We start from the raw sequence: 26,011 nt of genomic DNA, 5'->3' as shown, positions 1-26,011 counted from the left end.
ATTCAATTCTTCAGAAAAAAAATTAGAGCAGGTAATTTTGGTATTTCCTGCTGGGAGCATCTAAATAAGCATGATTTACAATTAGCAATAAGAGAGGCATAATGATTAGTTTGTGTGCTGCCAATCATTCAATAAAAAGGGATTTTATAAAATTTGCATATATTGGAAAGTTTTATTTCCATAGAGAAACAATTCTGTAAAGGACGGCTGGGAATTTCATTCCCAGTTCTGTTATTTTTTTTCCAGGTCTTGTCAACGTGACGAGATATTGGCACAGATAAGGTCAGGCTTGGCAACCTGAAGCTTCCTAGGTAATGTGGAACTAAAAGTATCTGTATACCAGCCAGTATCATACCTACAGTGGTCACATGGTGCCTCGTTCATTAGTAAATCTGAACATTTAGACATTTAGACAACACCTCATATTACCTAATCTGCACAAAACCCACCCAAACCACATCACCTTTTTTTTTTATAAAACTTCGCTCTAAAACCAATAAGTTCTGCCCCTTTTATTGGCACAGGACGTTTAAAAAGATTGGCCAACGTCGGGACTATTGGGGTACAAAATAAGCCATGCCATTACAGCAGCAGTTGCTTCTAAAAATTCAATTTACAGTAACAGTTTAGGGGTCTATTTATTATAGGAAGAAAAGCTCTATAATAAACTGAAAACGGGAGTTCTCATCGGATTTAGGGTTTCCCCCTATTTAGTAAAGCCCCCAGGGCAGTGAAGTCTATCGCGGGTATCACCAGAGATGGCCTTCGCTGGGCTCTCCGGTGAATCTTTTTCATGCAAACCATGAGGATGCCTATTTATCATGTATAGGGTGGCGATAGCAGAGGCTAAACACTAGAAAAAATGTATTATCGTTTAAATAAATCATTTTTCCTTTTTTATTAGAATATTTTTTTCCCTATTTTTTTCCCCTTTTCTTCCTCCATTCTTTTATTTGGCGAAAGCGGAACTGCAAACCCAAGCAGCACTAGAAAATCTTTCAGATCGCCTAACATTGGTAAATAGACCCCTTAATCACTGGTCATTTACACCAGGACACAGACAAATAGTTAGATAGATTGGGCAGCACGGTGGCTTAGTGGTTAGCACTTCTGCCTTACAGCACTGGGGTCATGAGTTCAATTCCCAACCATGGCCTTATCTGTGAGGAGTTTGTATGTTCTCCCCGTGTTTGTGTGGGTTTCCTTCCACACTCCAAAAACATACTGGTAGGTTAATAGGCTGGTAACAATTTGACCCTAGTCTGTCTGTGTGTCTATATTAGGGAATTTAGACTGTAAGCCCCAGTGGGGCAGGGACTGATGTGATTGAGTTCTCTGTACAGCGCTGTGGAATTAGTGGCGCTATATAGATAAAATGTAATAATAATAAAATCTCATCTATAGACAAACTATTTTGCCCTGCTCAGAGCTCATCATTGTGAGGTATGATTCTTACTGTTTAGAGTATGAGGCACTACAGAGACAGAGTCCCTGAAACAATGAAACACATTAGAGAATAATTAAGCTTTGTAGGCAGGAATTCCAGATTAGAAAGTTTCTTGAAAACAATTGCTGTAATACTTCAGGTTGAACATACTTTGCACACAAAAAAGAAAAAAACAAACTTGCTTCAACTCAGATTGTGCTATTTATAGAAGATTAATGTTGGTACGGTAGCTCAGTCATTTGCCTTTAGTTAAATGTTTTTTATTAAACCATTACAGATGATAGGGTGCGGCATTTGATCCCATTAGTACGGATGAGATTGGCATTGCTGTGCTTTATGCTTGTACTTGAGTTTCTTTATTTTTTGAAAGGAACTTGTTTGAAACATTCTGGGTTACTGAGGGCAAATCATGTTTATTATGCTATTTTAACAATAACACCTAACTTTAAATAAAAAATACATAAAAGTTGTATAGAAATTAATGACACGACTGAGGAGGACACAATGACTGAACAGCACGCTTAGCAGCAGACTTTAAGATAACCAACAGTATTGGGTGCAATTTCATTAGAGATGTGCGTGGACCCCTGTATTTTGGTTTTGGTTCTAAAACTTCTTTGTGTTTTGGTTTTGGTTCTTTTTTTGCCCAAAAATCCTCAAAGGTTTTGGTTTTGGATCTGGATTTAATCAAAGTTTATGGAAAATAGGTAGAATCATGTGATTTTGAGTTGCGTTTGCACTTACATTATGATTTATAGCATTAACATTCATTTAAAGTCTATTTTCTAATAATCTCTTTTACAACTGCCACCCACAACTGAAATTGTTGGAGAAAATCGCTGAAGCATAGACAGTATTTTTTGGTTGACAATAATATCCTTATCCCTAACCATATAATATTGTCTACATTTGAATTGCAGACCTAATAATATTGTCGACATTTGAATTATCAGTATAATGTTGTCGACTTTCTGAATGTTGGCCAAATGACTGTCTAGCCGCCGACCGAAGACCTTTGGAAATGTGAGGAGGAGTAGTAATGATGATGATATAGACATAGAAATTAAAGATGCTTCTTTGGAACTTGCTAATGAGCAACAGGATGAGAGAGATAATTGTGGATCTGAAAATGTTACAAAGTGTTATACTTGAACAAGATAATGAGGAGAATGAGGTATGTGTCCAGGTAAGTCATTTACCAGTGATACCACCCAATGCCCATGGTAATTGCAAAAGACCAAAAAATCCACCCTTGCATGCGGTATAAAGTCTTTTTATCCCAACCCAGATGCCAGACTGCCAGAGTGTATGCAAGGTGCATGGATTTTATTTGAGACAGTGTTAGGCTGTCCCCATCCCTTTCAAATACAGAGGCACTGGTTTATTCTCATTGTGGTGGGATAGTCCCAATTTTGTGTGACTGTCTCGCTCAGTTAGGGCTTTGTTTGGACTGCAAGGAAAGTTGAGAGGAATGTCACGGTACACAATGTTGTGATTATTAAGAGAGAACCGCTTGCATCTAACAATAGTACACACAGCCACCCCTTAACGGGCAGTACAGTGGGAAGCAGGATATACCTCACAACTATCCTTGCAGTTGGGACAAAGTCCTGACTGAGCAGGACAGTCACACAAACTTGGGACTGCCCCACCAGAATCAGGACAGTTGGCAGACTGCGCTGATCTCTCCTACCTTGCCTGAAGCTTCCACTACCTGTTAATGTCTGTGTCTTAAGCTGAGTTGCTGCTTGTCTGGATCCTGGAATGTTTGGATCCTGTTTGGAAAAAAGAGACAGGTATTTAAAATATGGAAAGTCTAGCAGTGAGTAACCATTTAGGCCCTTATCAATCTCAACCAGCCCCAACGTTAAATAAATTTCCTACCTGAAACCAGTGCTGACATTAAGGGCCTCATTCATTGAGGAGCATTTCTGCCGATTTTGTGTGCAACATACGCCAAATCACTCTGCGCATGCCCAGAACCAGCTCATACGCTACAGAGCCCAGGAGCGCCCTATTCACTTTTGACTATGCTTCCAGGGAGAGAAAGGGGTATGCACTTAGTCAATGTACAGTAAGGGTGTGCCAATCTCAAGCACATGCAGTAAAGTCTGAATCAAGTTCTGGGCATCTCTAAGGTATGTGATTTCCAGTCATATCTATTGCTCCAGCTACAGGTCTAGTCTAAGTGCCCTATACTAGTCATGACGGCTGAGTATACAAGCTATAATATGTGTTACATTTTTTTAAAATATTTTTTTTTTTTTTAAAAAAACAAGTTTTTTTAAAAAAAAATATGTAACTAATTACTATATTATTATCAAGTGGCAATTTTTTTTTTTTATCTGTTTGTTCTTTTGAGAATCTATAGTCCTCATATGTTTTGGATGTATAATGCAGTGCCCTGACCATACCTACTTTTTAATCTTGGGTGGGGAATAAAGACAGAAGAGAGTGGGTTTCAGTGAATCACATATTTTTAAATGATGTAATTCACAGAGAATTGAGGAGGCTCCCGTCCTGTCCACTTCACTAGGAAGTGGGCAGGGTGCTGTAGAACAGCCTGTTCTCAGAGGAGTCCCGGAGACCTACCCGGAATTTGGGAGTTTCCCAGACGTTCCTGTACAGTGGGCAAGTATGGTCCTGACTAGTAGAGCAGACAAGACCTACACCCATATTCAACACCACACGTATCTTCGCTTCCGGTTAGTGTTGAATTCGGTAGTATTCATACCTCATTGCGCGATTTTAAACAAACGCATGTTGCACTCTTTATGCATCCCTTATTGCATCATGACCTAAATGAATAGCATTCATATTTAATAAATAGACATATTGCCTCCCTACCAGCTCTGTCTTTAAATAGCATTTAGATTTAATAAATCAATATATTTCCCTCCCCAATTAGCACCAATATTAAATTAATAGCATTCAGAATTAATAGATAGACCTACTTCCCCATCATGCCCTGATATGAAATTAATGTTACTCACATTTAATAAATACACCTATTTCCCCTGAGCAGCCCCAATATTAAATAATTAGCAATCCCATTTAATTTGTAAACCTATTTCCTCATAAATTGCCCCAATATTAAATAATCGGTATTCACAATAAATAAATAGCCCTCCTTCTCCTTAACTCAGACCCACATTAAATTAATAGCCCCCAAACCACCGTAGCGTTAATTAAATAACACCTCCAGCCCATTACAAATGTGGAAGAGTAGCAGTCGGCAGCTTCACACGTAAGAAACCGCTTGCTGTTGCGCCTTCATGTTAGCGGCCGGCACTCCATGTGGGAGCGCCATGGTGACAATAAAGACACCTAGGCAGGGGGCATAGCAATGGCCTGCAGACCATGGCGGCAGCTGTATATCTACAAACACTAGCATGCCCGGGAAAAATGCATAATTCCTCAATGGATTTCAAGCAGTCGGCAAAAATAGGATTCCCCCCAGAATTTAGGTGAGCAATACTGGAGAATGATAGTGAGTGGGGAGATTTTATTTTTAATAAAGTATTTTTTCATGGTTTTTATGGGTTTGACAATTTTTTTTAATATAGCTTGAGAGAATTGCCTACACTCACCTCACATGCTTTCTTTCTTCCCACAACCTATTGGACCCTCTTCAGTCAAAATCAGAGCTAATAATATTCCCACCAGCCAACATAAGTTACCTTTCTAACATTTCTACTTCAGTTGACATGACAATAAATGCTATCCCACAAGCTCACTGCCTACGTGTGATGTTTGACTCAGTACTATCCTTTGTTCCCCGCATCCAATCTATGTATAATTTCTGTTACATACAGCTAAGAAACATTTCCAGAACATGCACATATATCTCACAAAGACACTGCAAAAACTTGAATTCATGCACTCATCATCTCCCGCATTCACAATTGGACTCCCATCCTTACTGGTCTTCCCCGAACCAGACTTTCACCCCTACAATCTATTTTTCACGCAGCAGCTAGAATGATTTTACTTGCAAATTATTAATTTACTGCTGCTCCGCTCTGTCAGTCTCTACATTGGTTACCTGCTTTTTGCAGAATCCAATATAAAATACTGCTACTAACATACAAGGTCGTCATAAAACCTGTACCAACATACATCTCCTCACGTGTCTCAAAATATCACACTTGACACCTCCATTCTGCATAAGATCTGCATCTCTCATTCACACTTATTACCCACTTCCGTTCCAGGTTACAGGACATTTTTCGGGCTGCACCCAGTCTACAGAATGTCCCCCCTTGCACAACCAGACTTTCTTCTAGTCTTCAAAACCGACCTCTTCAGGAAAGCTTATCAAAATGACACTCTGACCAACACTGGATCCTATAGCTCACTAAGCACTTTTACATTTGTAATCTCTCTGGACCAATATACGATACATAGCACTTAACCCCATGTATCAAACTCCCATTGTCCTATAGTGTGCAAGCTACATATTTTTTTTCTTTAACACATTAAAATACCTGTCATTATCGGCAAAATTATGATGATGACTGGGTCTTAGCAGCATAATGATACACTTAAGGTTTTGGTTTTAGATCTGCATTTTTTTGATAAATTGGTAAAATATACTAAAATCACCTAATTTGGCTCTTGTTTTGTTCCTACATTAAAAACCTCAATAACACTAATGTCCAGTCATTTACAGTCATTTTTGACCACCTCATAGGTCACAATATTAACAAACCAAGCACTTCAGCGACAAGGAGTGCCAGTTTTGTGGCTGAAGCACTTGGTTTGTTTGGACCCCCCACAAAACAAGCTACAAAGGGCTTAAAGCAGCTAAGCTAACAGTGCAGGTAATGAACTCTACAGTGGCAAGTCATGCACCAGTGGAAGCAGTTCCTGCCAGTGATAAGAAGAAGACCATTGTCATGCCTGGGCATAAGACCAAAAAATCCACCTCTTATGTGTGAAATAAATTTTACCCATATCCTGACAACAGTTGTCTAGCCAGGTCTAGCATTTTTAAGGCAGTAGAGGTAGGGGCTATAACCACATCCATGTTGCGCTATTTGAAGCATGGCAAGATCTTTTGAAAATTAGAAACTTATGCTAAAAAAATAACAACAAGCAGTCCAGCATCAGCTACCTCCCTTCTCTCAGCTAGATCCCAGCACCTGCAATCTACAGCCCCAACACCTTCATCATGTATATCCTCACTAGTGATCGGAGTTAGTCTTGCATCCAAGTTGCTAAGGCTAGATGACTCCTACCTTATCCAGGATTCCACAGAAGAATCTTTGAGTGTTAGGCCTTCAGATCCTGATCTTTCATTGGCAGGCTACTCTGTGTATCATATGCTTCACTAAGATGCATACCGCTGACAACCGGTTTGAAAAAACTAAGGGATGTTATTGCAATATGGCTTATTCTGCTTGAAGTCTCTGGACGATATGTGATTTCTGGTAACGCCACCAATATTGAGCTAGAGCATTACAGCAGAGAGAATTCCATTACATTAACTGTTTGTCAACTTGGTGGTACAGATCGTTTTAAAAAATGAATGTGAGATGCAGGAGATGCTGTCTGTGTCTCGAAATATTTAGGGTCATTTTTGGCATTCTGCAACAGCATGTAAGAGATTGCAGCATTTGCAAGAAGAATAGAATTTGAGGGGGAATGTACTTTAGTCCAGAGCAGTGGAGAATTTCTGTGTAAAGTGCTGAAACCACTCGAAGTAGTCACCTGTGAAAAAATCGTAACAGCTCTGCCATAAAATGAACTGCAAATTCCTCAAGGAAGGCCATTACTGGCAATTACAGAGACTTCTGTAATGGTGGATTGCAGCGGGGTCTAATTAATATTGTGTGAGGATGATATACACACTGATGAGGGGAGGGAGATGACAGTGTAGATTGCAGGTGCTAGGATCTAGCTGAGAGAATGGGGCTAGCTAATGCTAGTATGCTTGTTAATATTTTGGGTAGGATGGCATGTTGGCAATTTTATGTTTTTCTACAGTAAACTTTCCCTTTATTAGAGATGTGTTTTTTTCTTTACCAATGTAAAAGCTTGTTTTTTGGATTTCAGTTTCCCTTACTCAAACCCACTATGCCCTTGAGCATAAGCTTTAGTAGATAACATAAAAAGACTAGTATCATCATGACTGGTGCCAGCGGTTGTTTGCCATATCAATGGCACTGAGCTATGGCATTGGAGACTGACAAGAACACTGCTACCCCTTCTGTTTCTGTGTGAGCAATGGCATTGTACAATGGTACTGGAGACTGGAGAGTGACAAGAACACTGTCACACCTTCTCTTTCTGTGTGAGCAATGGCAATAAGCAATGGCCCTGAGACTGGAGAGTGACAAGGACACTGCTACCCATTGTATTTCTGTGTGTGCAATGGCACTGAGCAATGACACTGGAGATTTGAGAGTGACAAGAACACTGCTACCCCTGTTTCTGTGTGAGAAATGGCACACAACAATGTGAATGGAGACTGGAGAGTGAGAAGAACACTGCTACCCCTGTTTCTGTGTGAGTAATTGCATTCAGCAATTTGACTGGAGACTGGAGAGCAACAAGGACATTGCCACCCTTCCTGTTTCTGAATGAGTAATGGCACACAGCTATGTCACTGGAGACTGATAAGAACACTGCCACCCCTCCTATTTCCGTATGACCAATGACACTGACCAATTGGACACTGCCAAGAACAATCCTACCCCTTTTGTGTCTGTCTGTGAAATGGCGCCGGATCTCCGTTAAGGGCGGTACTTATGGAACCAAAACTCGCGAGATCCGATGACGCACCAATGACGTTTTACCTCGATTTCGGTTCCGAGGATGCGCAAAAGTACTGAGCTGGCTCGGCTCGGTACTCAGATTGCCTAAGTTGGGGGGGCTCGGTTTTCAGAAAGCCGTGCCTGACCTAATTTGTATTAATGCATCCTTTAAAGGGGGGAATTCAGTTGGCCGCTTTACTATCAAAAGTAACGCGGCCCGATGCATCATTATCGTTATTACGGTAAGTTTTGCAAAGATCCAGCATTGAAATCCCCGTACTAACAGTAATAATGCCCGCTATTACTGCATTAACGGTAATAGTGCGCAGGCTGCGTTACTTTCGGCAGTAACACGGCCAATTGAATTCCCCCCAAAGTCTCCTATTTCTTAATGTAGGCAGCTAAAACAAATAGTATAATATTGTAGTCTTTTAATGTAGCTGATGTCCATATTAATTTTATATTTTATTTACGCTTCATAATTCTCCTATAAACCTTTACTATTGAACAGTTATTTAATTATATTTACACACTTCTAAATGTATCAAGCTTTGCGTAATTTCACTGTTAGATTGTTTAGCCATTCTAAATTGTACAACAGTAAAAAGAGTGGCCAGAACAAAGCCATCAAAATAAATGATTTCTTTATGGCACATTTTGCTTGGTACATTTCTGAGCGTTAATTGCTAAAGAGCAATTTGATTTTATCTACTTGCATTTGATAAGTAAACAACCCAACAAAGGTATTTATTGTGTTAGAATTTAGGTTTATAATTTGGTATGTATGCCAATAGTGCTGCTTTTATTAGCTTATTATATTGGTCTTTGATTGGTCTAGATAGCTATAAAAGCAAATGAATTTGGAACAAGATGGTTTTGTTGTATGCGACTAAATGCCGTTGTCTTTTTCCAAGAATGTTAATTCATTATTTACAGTAGGAGCGATATAGCTGGAAGTCCCAGCATGCTGCTTTTGTAATGTTGTGGAACTAGAAGTATCAGCAGGGCAGGGCATGCTTGGACTGCTAGCTACACAAAAGTCCAAAATAGAGCAAACCTGACCTACAGTCACAACATTTCTCAACCGTTGCTTACTCCAATCTAGGTGGGTGAGGTGGATCCTGGTCTCTGGATAAAAAGACACCAAAACAGGTATATTTGCATAATTACAACACACACCTACATTTCTGTTTCCAGTTTAAAAGATTTATCAGGGGCAAATGCAGAATATTCAGAGGCAGTGGGCCTGAGTCATTAAGGCAAGTAAGAGGAAAAAAGGAGTAAATGTTCTCTGGGACAAACCATGTCACAATGCAAGGGGTGCAAATTTGTTTATTAATTTGCACATAGGTTAAATACTGGCTGTTTTCTCATGTACCAGACTAATACTTGCTGACTTTATTTTTACACTGAAATTTAAAGTTGATCTAAGACGTGCTTTACCAAATTATAAATCTGCCCTCACATTTTAATTTTACCTCCCCTTCCAATGCAGCATGGTTTTGCCCAGGTGCAAAGTTACTCCTTTTTTATGCTTTGCTCTCCTTTATGACTAAGGCCCAGTGTGTGTAATTGAGTTGGGGAGGAGGGGTAAAGTGAATCCAGAGCAGTAAGAATTGAAAGACCAAACAGGACACTTATGAGCATGTGGGGGCTTTGGAATGACAATTCATTCTTGGATAGTGCAGGTACCTGAGTGTGGGGTCCCCTTGGCTCCTTCAAAATCTAGCTATAGGATCCTATGATTGCTAGTTACATCCCGTTTGTAGGGTACAATTTCAAATACAAAATACACAGCGATTTCCATCCTTCTTATTCTGCTTCTTGTTGTCACCATCCTTCATGTCCAGCATGTCTGGATGTATTCATCAGTGTTAAACAACCTGTATCCAATCAAATAATCCCAATGCTCACAGCAAAACCAAAGAGGTAATTTGCAAAGCGTAAATCGTCCACTGCGCTGTGCAAAAAACTTTGTAGCCGTTAATTGCCTTGATTTGTCGTAAGTGTGCCGACATTTCTATTGAAAGATGGAAACATTGGAGGTGGGGCAGAAGTTTGCCCAATCAGAGGGGAGGATTTGGGATGAATATGAAGCAGGCACAGCAATGCACCTAATTTTTTGGGGGCAAGAATAAGACTGACTTTGCAGAATGAGATTATTGTAATAAGATAAATGGGTAGAGAGGGCGCATATTTAGGGGAGTTGATTGACGTTTGCGCCTCCATGTTGCCCACTTCAAAACACACAATTGCCATAAGCAATAAAGTAAGTCATGATGTCCCTACACTGTCATTAAATAATGCTAAACTGAGCAATATTATAGAAGAAAAGCTGAAAAGTTTATTTTATTAAAAGTAGTGGTACTAAAGGATAGGAGGCTGTACTGTAAGGTGACATTTACACGTTTGTACAGTAAGGGTAATTGTATATTTAGGTGGTCTACATTGGTTGTAATTCATAAATAAGTATTTCATAAGATAATTATGCTGATCTTGTGTGAAGCAGTCCACCCGAGTGATAATATTAGTGAGTTGAGGGCCACATATGACAGGGGCAGTGACATGATGTGAGGCAGACAATACAGACAGGCAGGAAGCCACAGACAGACAATTAGACGATGGAAGGAACTGCGTGCCCCAACAGCACAGATTAGTGATCTGAGCCTTCTGTCAAACTGAAATGTCCAGACTGTGATGTCAGTCGCTCCTCTGACCCACCAACACCGGATGAACATAACTTATTTTTTGTGACACACCAATGTTAAAATGTTATAATAAATAAAACCAGAATCATGAAAAAAAATTGTATTTTTGATAACCGCCGTGAGTTACAGCTAATTTGCTTACGTTGAATGTGACTCCTATTACACAACATCATCTTATCTTATTAGTTCTCCCCTGTGGCCCATAAATTCTTGTCAAACGTCCAGACTAGTTTTGTGAAATACAAACGTCTCCTGACAGGTTGCTTTTGGAACCTCGGATACTACAGAAACACAGTCATAGGCATGTGAACAATACATAGTAAGCTCAATTGGAGAATAGAGTTAAATCTAATTCCGCATGCCTCCACCCCCTGCAGGGGACCTGCATACCTTTCCCTAATGGGACAATAATACACATAGGGAGAAATAATAGATATAATCACACAAGCAAATATGTAATTGAAAAGGTTTTACAGAAAAAAATTGCAATTGCTATACCTCCCAACTATCCCAATTTAGGTGGGACAGTTCTGATTTGACGGCTCTGTCCCACCATGCCAATTGGGACAGCTTTGTCCCGCAAGTGGGAACTTTAGGAGAAGTGTTTCATTCACTGCCGGCATGGCAGAGCAGCGTTGCACTGGTGTGCATAGCAATGAATGGTGCTTGGAGGAGAGTATTGGGCCCTTCAGAAGTGCTAGGCACCCCTCCCAGAGATGTGGCCACGCCCCCATCAAGATGTGGCCACGCCTCCTGTCCCGATGCTCGATACCAACATTTTGGAAGGATTGCATAAAATAGAGTAATAGTACACTCTATACAACAATGGAGACCAAACCCAATAGAATCCCCAGTGTGCATATATCACAGGGTAACACTATCTCTAGATACAGGCCTGTAACACAACTTGGTACCGGTCCAGTGGATAGCAACGTGACCTCCATTTGCCTTTGCCTCCCCAGTGGTTGGTGTTGGAGGATATGTTTCTGGCTCCCGGCACAGTAATACTATGAATTGCCATTAAGGTACAGAATACGAACTTAGGCTGGTATTGATGTCGTCTCTGGCAGTGACAAAACTACCATTGGTGCGACAGATGCCATGCACCAGGGCCCATGGAGATAATGGGTCCTGCTGCATGGCAGATGCAGAGGTTCGGGGGCACCGGTCCCCACCTCCCTGCATCGGGGCCCACAGCTCGCTAGTTCCGCCTCTGGTCTCTGGACTCGTTGAGAACCCGAAATTATTAAACAAAAGTTATACAAAGGATATCAGTGTTTAGTTTGTAGACAAATAACAAGTATAACCTAAATACGTATGTTTTATGCTGGGAGGACATTCAAAATTAGCATTAAATCTTAAAGAATATGGGGGCAAAAGAAATGGCGAAACACTAAGCCCTGAAGGCTAATTCCATATTCACTACTAACTCTCACTGCAGGACACAGTCCCTGAACTACATACTGGGCAGCTAACCTATCTACTTTTTAGCAGCTGCAACTGTCAGCCATCTTGTAAGGTCAGCAATCAACAGATTCTGCCTTCGCTTGCCAGCAGATTCACCGGGACCTGCAGATCAGCACAAGAACTGCACGGGGGGCACAAGATAAGGCCCTACACACATGTGTAATAAAGTCAGTCCCAATGCCCACTCACTTTCAAGACTCAAGACATACTGTATTTACCCATGTATAAGGCACACCTTTTCCCCAAAATTTTGGGTCTAAAACCTGGGTGCGTCTTATACAGGGGTAGTGGGGATGCAGGGGGGGGGCAGCGTTACAGGGGCAGCGGGGGGATCGAGGTGGAGCTGGGCAGAGTTAAAGGGGCAGCGGGGGGGATCGAGGGGGAGCGGGGCAGCGTTACAGGGGCAGGCAGAGTGGCAGCGGGGATCCAGGAGGATGGGCACAAGCAGAGTGGCAGCGGGGATCCAGGAGGCGGAGGACAGGCAGAGTGGCAGCGGGGATCCAGGAGGAGGACAGAGGCACAGTGGCAGCAGGGGGGGGGGGGGGGGGGTTGATTGCCGGGAGACTGTGCTGCCCGGCTGCTCTGATCACATTCAGAGCAGCCGGCCATTACACTCTCCCTGCCTTTTTTGACAGCTACCGTAATGTTTTTTTTTTAAAAAATCTGAGCCAAAATTAAGGTGCGTCTTATACATGGGAGCGCCTTATACATGGGGGAATCGGTAGATAGTAAGTACATTAGGAGAAAACTATACATGTTTTAAAATAAAACAGTAGGCTGGACTTTGAAGTTATTTTTTTTTACTCTTTTCACCATATGCATTTCATGACTTACCCACAAATCTGCAAAAGGTCATGAAAGGTGTTTTTATGGGTGAAGTTCCAAAATCTGGGACCATGCTAAGTAAGAGGAGACCAATTAGGCACAAATTCGCAAACAGAAATGTATTGCATATTTGCTTATTCCACCGTTCCCAAATTACCTCATTAGTGGCTCTTTAATGAATCCTCACTGCAGCCCAGCTCAGATATATTATATGTATAATAAAGACAATCAGTGAAGAGTAAACACAAAGCGAATGTAAATTTAAAAATCAACAGCTGGAAAACAATGCAGGTTAATCCCCTCACTAGCTCTCAATCACATTAGTCCGACCAGTGAGGACGTAGCCAGATAGAAGATTGGTCCCACGTTCTATTTTGAATGATTCTCTCATTTCTAAAAATGAGTGGATTTTTCCTTTACAAGTAATGTTGTGGCTGTTTAAATTACTGTATATTTTACTACTGATTATTGTATCATCATCATCATCATTTATTTATATAGCACCACTAATTCCACAGCGCTGTACAGAGAACTCATTCACATCAGTCCCTGCCCCGTTGGAGCTTACAGTCTACATTCCCTAATATAGACACACACTCACACACAGACATAGACAGACAGAGAGGGAGAGACTATGGTCAATTTTGATAGCAGCCAATTAACCTACCAGTATGTTTTTGGAGTGTGGGAGGAAACCAGAGCCCCCAAAGGAAAACCCACGCAAACACAGGGAGAACATACAAACTCCACACAGATAAGGCAATCAAACTCATGACCCCAGTGCTGCGAAGCAGAAGTGCTAACTACTGGGCCACTGTGCTCTGCATAGTAAAATTCTTATGTTTGGCCACTTTTTAGAGGCTGAACCAATATGCATAAGAATGTTACCTGTCAATTCAAAAAGTAACATAATGAAACATATGTTATGCTATAATAACTACTCTGCATAAGACAGAATGGTTGAAAAAAAGCCAAAATTCTTTTTTGAGCTTATTTTGCTACAATTCCAGCAGAGGGCAGTATAGTTAAGCATATTTTCAGTTAAAAATAGTTTTGCTACACCATATTTTGATAACAGAGCGTTGTTGCTTATTAGAAGAAACTGCAACTATTTCAACCACTATATGGTAACTCAACAGAAGGTTAAAACATGCTCAAAGAAAATAATATTATTGCTTCTGACACAGGATCATACTACCCATTACTGTGAATTATTCAATGTTCACTCATTAAAATAATGGTAAATATATAACATTACAATAGTTGAGTTGTTTGCTAAGTAATAACAGCTTGTGTACTCTCCAGAAACAATAGAAAAAAATATATTTTCTATTCACCCTCTTGGAGGTCCGTAGAAACTTAATTATTGTCAGGTGTGGGGGTATGAGTAAAGTCATGTTATGAGTGGCGGCTGATAATGCGTCATTAATTACTTTGCCGTCACCCTGCGCCCACCGTTTGCATTGGAAAGCAGTTATTCTCCAGTAGAGATAATAGACAAGGCATCTGATTTGATGGATGCTGGCAGGAGATCCACTTGGAAGAATGAAGAATGAAGGATGGCACAAGGCTGTTGCCTCACATAGAATTATGACATGTGATCCCTAAATTTCAGCCAACAGTTTAGTAGACTGTGCCAAACTAGCAGCGAGACCTCTGTGTAATATGGCTATCGTGTTGGTGTGTTTAATGAGTTTTCTGTGCAATATGAGACGCTGTACACATACTTGCCAACTCTCCCGGAATGTCCGGGAGACTCCCGCATTTTGCGAGAGTCTCCCGGACTCCCGGGCGAGTGTGGCAATCTTCCTAGTGAAGTGGGCAGAATTACATCCCAAGCGCCGCAATTCCCGGAGAATCGCGGAGTTTTGCCCCGGGTCCAAAATGACGCGCATTTTGGAGCCCCGCCCCCCTGTTACGCCCACCTCCTCCGCAGGCTCCCGGATTTGAAGAACAGAAGGTTGGTAAGTATGACTGTACAAAGTGACTAGCAATAGGATGTTTGGTGCCATGTAAATCACTGTTGACGTGTGGATGGCAATATTTATGTCTGTGCAATGAAGGTCTCTGTTCAATATGCAAATAGATTGTTGTTTCTATCTAGTGCATGTTACACAATAAAAATAAATCATACTTGCCAACTTTTGCAACGAGATCTTTGGCAGGGGGGCTCATTCCTGCGGTGTGGTCATGCAAATCGCATCTTTAGGCCCCACCCCTCTGCTAAACTTTGTGAGTTTCGGCCTACTACAGCAGGGGGCGGGATCATGTATACCCACCCACTTTTCCAACAAAGATCTGGGGGAGGGTGCCTTTCTCTCTCGGAGTCTGGGAGAAGTCCCAAAAATTTGTGGGTCTCATGGACATTCAGGGAGAATAGGCAGCTATGAAATAAATATTTGGCTGCTATGGTTTTGCTGCAGATTTGCACCTTTGAGCAATTTTAGTAAACAACAATCAGCGCCCACTGCCATTTTGCTATTTAAAGCAATTTTCATGGGACTAAAGCCAATTTATTCCATAGAACTAGTTCTAAATATTCACAAGGCACTGGTTCCCAGTGATTTTATGTGCTGCTTTCTTACCAATATTGGTTCAAGACCTGGTACCAGATCCTCTTTAAATTTTAAGTATGCACTTTCTCACACATAGGCCCCATCCACAAATCTGTGGGAGATGTTTTTAAATATTACATATAAAGACACTACAGAGGTCCATGTTTTAAGGGAAATATGAAGAGTGGTGTTTCCTGTATATTTGCTTCCTGTTGGTTACTTTGAGCAGCTGTCCACCAGGGGGCATGTTGGGGATAAGCGAGGCTGCGCCACAAGCTAATGAAATTAATCATTACTAGCGCTGTTTAATCATTAGTTCAGCGCTGCTCCCTCGCCTCCTCTGTGCACCATATTTGAACACAGCCGTGTTATATGTAACAACTAAATATTACATATGGTACTGCTCTACCCCAAAAATAGAGCTCTGGGGCTCTATGTTATTAGTACATAGAGGTCAGAGGTCACAGTATTTGAAAGGTGATTGTATTTTACATTTATCCGCTTCTCCATGTATTGGCAACAACATAAGGTTCAGGGCTAACCCCTTCCCATTGTGCTCATTTAAATGTATTGAAACAATAAACTCGTAAACAGATAGAAGCCTTTTTTACAGCATTTGAATTTGTAATTACTATTTAAAATTTTATAGTTTGTGTACATCATATTTTATTGCAAAGTAAATGAGTAAATGTGTTTAGATGCACTACTTAAATGTATGCATTCTCTGCTTGGTGTGATTAGAGTGTGCAATACATGATAATAAATATAACTGTCATTTTGTACTGTATATATGGGGAAAAGACAGATGAACTGTTCAGGGACATTATCCTTTTCAGGGGCACATGGAGGATTCTTAAGGGGGGGTTTCCCCTCCACCGAAAAAAAAATAAAAGCGACAGAGCTGCCGCGCATGCGCAGCAGCTCCGTTTAGGCAGCACTGTACTATACAGCAGCTGCGGCGCTGTCAAAGAAGCGTCTGCGGCAGTGCTGTATACAATACAGCACCGCTACGGATGCTTCTTTGACAGCGCCGCGGCTGCTGTATAGTACAGTGCCAATATGTAGGGGCACTTCTTTAACGAGGGGAGGGGTTTCTGGAGACCCAGCACCCCCCCTGCGTGTGCCCCTGCTCTTTATTTCAGATGCTTGGCTATGGTTGTACATCTTTGATCAAACAAACAGGGTGATCTGGCTTGAATTGTAAAGGTCACTCTATATTCCTGCATCTCATACTGAATGACATCCCCCGTCATCCAGAGCAAATCAATGACTGATGAGTGTTAAATGATTAAACCAGGTTTTCCCAAACCCAGTCCTCAGGGCTCCCTAACAGTGCAGGTTTTCCATATCTCCTTGCTGGAGCACAGGTGTATTCATTACTGACTGACACATTGTAACAGATCCACAGGTGGTCCTAATTATGTCACATGTGATCCAGAAAACCCGCACTGTTAGGGAGCCCTGAGGACTGGGTTTGGGAAACCCTGGATGAAACAATATGTCCAGTATATTGGATGTTACATACTACTTAATAATAAAATGTAACTATTGTACACTAACGGGCAGATTCAATACGTTCCATTGTTTATAGAGATTTTTAGTCTGGTCAAGCTGGGTACATGTTACAGGTTTCCCCGCCCGATTATTGCACCAATCACGCGATAAACGACGGTCTGATATTGCATAAGTGTGTACGCTCCCACGATCGTGTTTTATCGAACCGGATTAAAAATCTCTATAAACGATGGAACGATGTTGGGCGAATTCGGAAGTGTGTATGCACTCACGACCAGCGGTGTTTACAGAATCAGGATCTATTCAGCCAATGGTTATGACAGATGAAGCGCACAGATCTGAAGGTAAATCTTATAAAACGTGTATAATGTGTACCCATGAATCGGCAGGCTGATCCGGACTTTCAGTCGTTGGTAAAAATCGTTACAGATATTGCATCAGGAGAAATTTCTTCTTAGTTTTGACTGTTCCTGTCTTTTAGTAGTTTCATTTTGCCAATCAAAACAACCTTTCCATTGAGAAGCAGAGATTTCGAACCACTCATTCTTTTTCGAAATACTGGCGAGGTTTGGGTGCATTTAACTGAATGGGGGACCGAGTAGGGGTAGAAGAAGGCCTATTTATGAAATGTGAATGCTATTAATTTAATGTCAAGGCTGGTAGGGGGGAAATATGCCTGTTTATTAAAGGTGAGTAACATTATTTTAACCTCGGGAAGGAGGGCTGATTATTAAACATGGGTGCTTTGATTTAATGTCAGGGTTGATTACAGGAGAGATGTCTGGAGAGTTCACAAGTTGCTTTGATTTCACTTGTGATGAATATAACTATCTCTTTTCCAAACAGGGCCCCAACAGGATCCAGCCAACCAGCAAGTGAGTTTAAGACCCAATTGTAAAGCGGTACGGAATATGCTGGTGCTAGACTGTACCAGATAATCAAATCTGCAAAAACAGGTAGGAGAGAGCAGCACAGGGTTGGAGAATGACCTAGCGCTTGTTAAGGGCAAGGCATCCCTCACAGTAGGATGGCTACTTCTCCTCGGGCAGTGCGCGCCTTTGAGAGGGGGTGGGGGTGGGGGGGGGCAATGGTCTCTCTCATCTAGGGCACTAAAATTTCTAGTTATGTCTCTGCCTATACTTATTAGTATTTGGGCTTCAAAAATTATATATGCACTGGCAGAGTGGAGAGATCCAATGTATGGATAGAAAGGCAAGCTAACTTTTGATTGGACGAGCACTGAGGTCAGGAGCTGAATACCATTTTGGCTCATGTGTTGGATACTTCAACACTCATAGAATATTACCATTAACATTTCCACAGAAGACTCCCACTAATAGTAACTTCAGAACTTTTTGGAAGACTAGTGCATTACATGTCATCCATAGATCTATAGGGGCAGCCTAAGGAACCACTTCCATAAAGCTTTATTATGTGAGCTATGGGCGTACTTAGTCAGGTATTGTGGCTTCAGGTTTCCGGTACTTCTTGAACAGAGGGGTCATTTTTTTTAGAACGGAGGTTTCATAAGGGAACACTAACTGATGCAGTATTGTGGGCAGGGCTGGTACTGGCATTTCCAGCGCCCCCTGCTGGCAATTTGTGTTTGCCCATTGGAGCAGGGATTGGAATAGGTGCACTGATTTGTCCACCGCAGTGAAGATGCCTCATTGTGCCTATTACGATCCCTCCTCTGTCCAGAGCAGTTAAGGGAGAAGGCGCCCAGCTCGGGTGGGCTGGCAGGGGATCCCGTTAAGTGTGGCACCCTTCTGCTGTGCTCATTGCGTTTACCGTGTTCCGCCAGCAGTGGCTGTGACGGTAGAGCTTGTTAGATAAACCTACAAGGGTAGGAATTCCTTTAAAGTTTAGCAAGTAATAGTCTAACTCAGTCTGGACCTTTATCTGTGACAAAATCACACGCAAAATGTAGTCCTGAAATTAAATCATTGTTTATAAAAAAAAAAATACTATCACAATCTAGACTCAATTTTGAAGGCATATGGTCCCGCTTTTATATCTCCCATCAACAGACTGCTGGTACAATAGGTCAAATCATTCCAGTGCACAAACCGCTTTTATTTGCATCTCTTTTATTTCAATTAGAACTGCTTGAAATTATAAATATTCTAGTTGTTGTTACACGGGAATGCAGAGTAATCTTTGATCACAGAGTCGGCTACCTGGAATTAATAGTATTAATAAGCGTTTCTATTATTAATACTAAGCTTTTGTCCAATCATACCATTTTTCCAGAAGAGAAAGGCAATTTCCTTTTCTAAACTGAAGGCTGCTGTTCTGTGATCACTTATACTTTAATCAAATGAAAAGGGAATGGAACAGAGGAGTATTCATGTTGTCTGCGTAGTCATATGTCAGGTTGCATGCTTTTTTTGAAGCAAGATATCAATAATAGTGTATTATAATTTTTATACTATGGCTAAAAGGATGTCTTTTCTTTTCTTTTTACCTTGAAGGTAAAACAAAAACTTTTATTTATAATTACCATTCATCCAAATTAAAGCCAACATCAACAGTGCTATCTGTTCTGTGTTTATTAAATTGTCAATTATCGCCTTGTGGGACTCTCTCTCTCTCGATATATATATATATATATATATATATATATATATATATATATATATATATATATATATAGATGTTTTTGCTCCTGATGAAGTCTTGGTTATTCTCAGACGAAACGCATTGAGCTGTACTATCCTTATGCAGCGCTACTCTGAATATTTCATGTGAGTGCTTTTTATACATTTTTTTATTAAAACTTTTGTATATATACCAAATTGTCTTCCTTTTCTCAATCTGGTTCATTTCCGGCTATTGAATGAGGTTGGAACTGTAAAGCTTATGGTTAAGCATATGTGAAAACCTGCAATCAACAATTTGCTTGATATGGGAGACTTCCTTTGCTGTCTGGTACGCAGATTTTATACTCATTTTGCACTTATAAGGGTGTCCTTTCATGTGATTTAGGGATCTGGGCCCCACACACCCTACAGAACATTGGTGTTTAGAGGTGCATCACCCTCATTAGGTGTATCATCTACTGCGGTGTTACACTATGTTTGTTCTCCTTATATTGCTTTGCTGATTTATGGAGATTTGGAGGAATCAGACCAGAACAGAGGCTACTCCATCTTCGCTTTGATATTCACTGCCGCTTACCTTACGGTACGCATGTTATTACCTATTCCAACTTGTACATTTTGATATCACACTATGAGGCGCCCTGCCTGTTTTCTGTTTTATATATATATATATATATATATATATATATATATATATATATATAAATACACTGGGGAGGACATATGTGTGACAATATAATAGTATAAAGTGTAAGGTAACTTACATATTTTGAGGTAGTTTGAAGTCTTTTCTTTTCCCACAGCTAACAGCAGCTGAGAGGGTGTGTCTGCAGTGAAGCTAATCAAGCAGAGCACCTGATGAAAACTCCTCTATATTGTCACCTGTCCATCAAAGGCTGGAGGAAGAGTGTACAGTACTTAAGCAAAGCCTGAGTTGTTCATTATGTAAGTGTGACCAATGCTGAAGAAGTCGACCAATGCAGACGGATCTAAATGTTGCACCACTGCAGTCGTCACTATCTATGCACACTAAGGAACATATACTTTCCTATGCAAAGAGTTGGAATAGAAGAAGAATACATACAGTACATAATTTCATAAGCCCATACAGATTTTATGACTGCAAATAAATAATTTTTTAAAATGTATTACCTATGTCACGGGTAATGGTTCTGACATGTACACCTAGAACAGGCAGTAGAGGTCTTCACCTATAGCAGCCGCCTTCCCCATAGAGCTAGTTATGCTCACAAACACTCGGATGCCAACAGGTTTTAATACTTAGGTGGTAGGAGCTTATGTTCAGAGACTGTAGCGCAGGAGGTAAGAGGAGTATTTGGAAAACAGGAGACAATCTAGGAACAATCCAATGGGTCTTCGGTCCAATGCAAACAGAATAGTCTGAGGCAGGCCGAAGACAGGTCAGGGAGCAAGCAAGGGAAGTCCAATAGACAGGCAGAGGTCAGGGCAAAGAGCAAACAAGCAGGGTCCAAAAACTAGCCAAGGGTCAGTATTCAGGCAGAGTATTAACAGGTAGACCTGGGGCTGGTCAGCAAATGTGGTCCTCAGAACCTATAATCAGCAGGGAGTCTAAGCCCTTCCTGTCTTAGGTACAGAAGTGGCCCAATCAGAATGCAGTAATCAGCCTCAGGGGGCTGTTAATTAATTACACTAAATTGCGCACGGCCTGGCAATGACCGGGGTGCTGGGGCTGGAGATGACGTCCCAGCTGCTAGGGCAACAGCCGCGACACAGCTAGCAAGAGAAGGAAGCGAGTACTGTCACCCAAATTAAACTACTTTTTTGGGCTGAAGACCTCAGAGGATTTAGTCATTCAGTGAATGTTTTTGCACTTTTGATTGCGTTAAAAACACTATTTTTAAGGGAATTTTTATTAAGAGCTATATCAACCAACAGGTAAATTCATTAATATCTGAGAACATATTGATTATTTTGTTCATCATTCCTTCCTTGTAAACCTATCAAAAAAAACCAAACAAACGGTGAAAAAGTAATTCCATTTGGTATGTTTTGCCTTTGTCCTTAAAGCTATCTCGTTCCGGGTGTCTGTCCACCAAAGGGTGTTTTCTGCAAACATAATGAGCTAATGAAAGCAACAACAAATGAAGAGGTGTCAAGAAATATAAAGAAAGATTTTAAATGAGCAACAATATTGTAGAAATCATCTCTACTTTAACTATGACATTGTATGAAAAGCATATGTAAATCAATTATTTTATGTATACAGACACACATATATATATATATATATATATATATATATATATATATATATATAGTATTAACCGTGTTTTGGTTTTGGATTTATATTAACTTTTTTTGTTTCTACATTATTGTTAACCTCAGTAACATTAAATTCAAGTCATTTCCAGTTAATTTTTGTCAAGTGACAAGAACACTGCTAGTCCTGTTTCTTTGTGAGCAATGGCGCTGGATCTCCTGCTGGGGTGGGAGGTACTTACGGAATCCAAAACCCACAAAGACGCAACAATGACGTTTTGCCTCGATTCAGATCTGAGGAAGCGGGAAAGTACACAGCGGAGGTAGATTGGCGATTTTTGGGGGAGTCGGTTTTCAGAAAACTGAGCCTGGGCATCTGTAATACATACATATATATATATATATATATATATAGTAATGCTGTGTGCCTCAATTTGCGCAAAACTGCCTAGAAGCGCTTAGGTTTACAGAGTAGTGGCGTAGTGTGTAGAGGAACATAAGTTTACTGGGGAGGTGCTGGATGCAGTAGACACACCCAGGGACAACACATTCCATCGCCAGGCCAATAGAAAACTGCAAACAAAAAGAGTTTCACATGTAATAAATGAGGCCAAACAGAGCAGTATTTTAGCATAAAAATGACAACAGTTTATTTAAAGAAAAGGGTGTTTCTAAAGTGGTAGGAGGCTGCACTGTTGATGTAAAGTCTAAATATTTGCACAGACTTTTCTTCAGTTTCCAGAGGCATTTCCCGAATGCAGAGAGCATGTCCGCACCTTGATGAAGGCAGGACGGACCGCCTAGGCGCAGATGGTCAAATGCAACAACACAGCTATATACTAATCAAAGTTTATACATTCAAGTCGTTGGTTACATTTTCCCTAGGGCAGCAACCACGTTGTATGATAGCATGGTGTGCCTGTCTGTTCATATGCACCACTAACTTCCATAGCATCCTTTATTTTACATTAATATTTGGCAAATGAATGTGCAAGCCCCTGAGTGTAGTACAGCGCACCAGAGAGGATGGTTAAAGGGTTTATAGACATGGTGGATTCTATGCGCTCACGGGGCAATGTACTAAGATGTGTTAAAATGCATTTTAAGCATAGCTTGAACATATCAAACATTAGGGACCTAAGGAGTGTTTACATTCAGCTTAAGCAGGTAGTCACAGTAAATACCATACTTGCCAACTTTTCCTCGTTGGCTTCAAGGAGATCCCAGGGGAGGTGGGCGTGCGGGTGCGGGGCTTGATGAATCGCATCATTTTGGCTCCGCCACCTAAACGACTGTCACAAATTTTACAGCAGGGGGTGGGGCTAAGATGACATAATATTTGTGTAATTAAGCCCCACTTATGTATTGCGGGGGTGAGAACCGGGAGGTTGCCCTGCTCTCCCGGGAGCCCTCCCAGAAATGCGGGAGTCTCCTGGATATTCTGGGAGAGTAGGAAACTATGCGTTAATAAAAAGCAGCTAATGAATCTCTAGAGACTGAAGTGTCTCTTACATTTCTGTCTCCATTACTGAAGTCATGTTGTCTTACCTGTCAGTCTTTGATTAAATCTTGGTCTCCATGAAAATGGCCACCTCCATAGACATCAATACATGGACATAGGACACAATTTCGGAACTGTGTCATCATGCCACAGATGGTGAAGCCAACCACGTCTTGTACTGGCTCAGCATCAGGGAGAATGCCAGACTCTTCAGTGAGTGAGGGAGATCACCCCTATTTCAGGGAGTCTCCCTGACATTCAGGGAGAGTTGGCAAGTATGGTAAATACTCAACAGACTGTGCTCACTAGAAGAAAAGGTTTTTAGAATCAATAAGAAATAAATCTACAGTATATAATTGTTTAAATCTAGCTGTAAGACCCTCATAGAGCTGTAGACTACTGAAATTATCTCTGAGGTTTAGTTTTTCTTGACATTCCCACATATAGTCAGACTTATTTAAGTTAATTTTTAATTCAAATATAAGCCTAGATATGCTAAATTTCTCTACACCATACCGACTACTGAATTGCGAGTAATTGCTGGTTTTTGTTCAGCAATGTAGACAAATATTGTATATTCCATTGTGCGCGTGGACAATATATTCTACATAGGGTTCCAATGAAGGATATCTCAACTTGCAGGAAAGCCATTGTTTTGCACAGATGTACTGAGCTAATATCTGAATTTATTCTCCAACAATACACGTTTTCTCTGCTACTAGCAGATGTTTCATCATCTCTCGCTCTGTCTAATGCACTCACGCACTAATTCATTGCTTCTCTCTGTCACTGAGAAGGAGTGTAATCATTCAGAGAGGCTGGAATAATGTCCTTTCTGTCTTAGTGTACACTGTGTGTATGATATATACATGGAATATGAATTTACTCTTCTGAAAGATGTATTTGTCCTACATCACTCTGCAAATCTGTATTGTATTATATAATGACGCTTATTGTTGTTGAGTTTTTATTTGTTTTTGTTTTGTAAAGTATCAAATGTGTTGCATTCTTATACTGGCAGCAATGTACTTAATTTTATATAAATGTATCATTTGTCCAAAGCATTGTATAGGAGCGGTTGTAGTCCATCCTTGGATTGAGAGAGGGCACAAGGACACACTAACGAGGACTTCCATGGCAGCCCAGTGATGTCATTGCACTCTGCACAGAGGGCACAAGAGTCCCAACAAGGTGACAGCAGTGTGCACATTGGAGCATCATGCAATCACTTTTAAAGGACCAGCTAACTATCTTACACTGAATAATTTGAGCTGCAAAAATAATGTAATAGAATTAAAAAAAGAAAAAAGTTTTTTGTACAGTTTAAATTTTGAAATTTAAATCGTAAAACCTGCTTGAACATTAAATAGAAATTTCTCTAGGACTTGGGTAATTTCTTGGTATGACCATTGAAGTCAACATGGTAAATGTCCCAAGCAGGGGTGGTTTGGCATAAGCTTTACCGGGAGTTTTGTCGGTAGGCTGGCAGTTCCCATGACGTTATGGCCCACTGCATGTGTTTCATATATGTATGTTTTCTAACCTTATTGGGACCGGTCCTAGGGCTGTATTTACTAAGAATCGAGTTTGGTGGTGGTTTCAGACCGACACACATCGCCGGCGGTTTAGTGGTCCAAAGTGTCGCATTTACTATAGGGCGATTTGAGGCTTTGAAATGGCTGGTGATGTGTGGCGGTTTGGAAACAGCAAAACCGCCAGCGGTTTGGTTAAAACTGCCATCAGAACCTCCATCCTAAAGATAGATTTTTAAATACCTGCCTCTGATTGGCAAACTGCATGATGTTTGAGCTATTTTGTCATTCAGAACATAAGAGGAAACATCAATCGTATACAAATTATTGAGGCAATCACAATTTGGCATTACATAGTGTCAGAATAATATAATAATTCAATAATTTTGCCCCCTTAAAATTTGTAAAAAAAAAAAAGTAAATTATAACTAAATTTTGCACCTTAATAAATAAATAATGATAGCCTCAATAATTTATATATGAATGATGCTTCCTCTTATGTTCTGAATGGCAAAATAGCTCAAACAGCAGCAGTTTGAGCAATCTCACCACTCACAACCACCTCTTTCATTTTGCCCGTTTGGATGGCTGTTTTGTGGTGGTTTTGAAAACCCCAGCTTAGTAAATCTGGTGATTTGTAAAGTGTTAGATTTGAAAAATGGCAATTCTGGCCGTTTTAACGGCGGTTTTGGCTTCAGTAAATCCGGTGGTTTCAAAATCTCCGGAAAATCAGCCAAAAGCCGTTTGACTACACCGCCCTTTAGTAAATCTAGCCCCTAGTCTGTTAGGGGGGTAGGGTATGCGTTGCCGATGCTGATAAATTCAACGCTGAGGACACCTACAAAAGAAAATCGATTTG

The sequence above is a fragment of the Mixophyes fleayi genome, chromosome 7 (assembly GCF_038048845.1).
Source record: "Mixophyes fleayi isolate aMixFle1 chromosome 7, aMixFle1.hap1, whole genome shotgun sequence".
Classification (NCBI taxonomy): domain Eukaryota; kingdom Metazoa; phylum Chordata; class Amphibia; order Anura; family Limnodynastidae; genus Mixophyes; species Mixophyes fleayi.
This window is presented reverse-complemented; position numbering follows the sequence as displayed.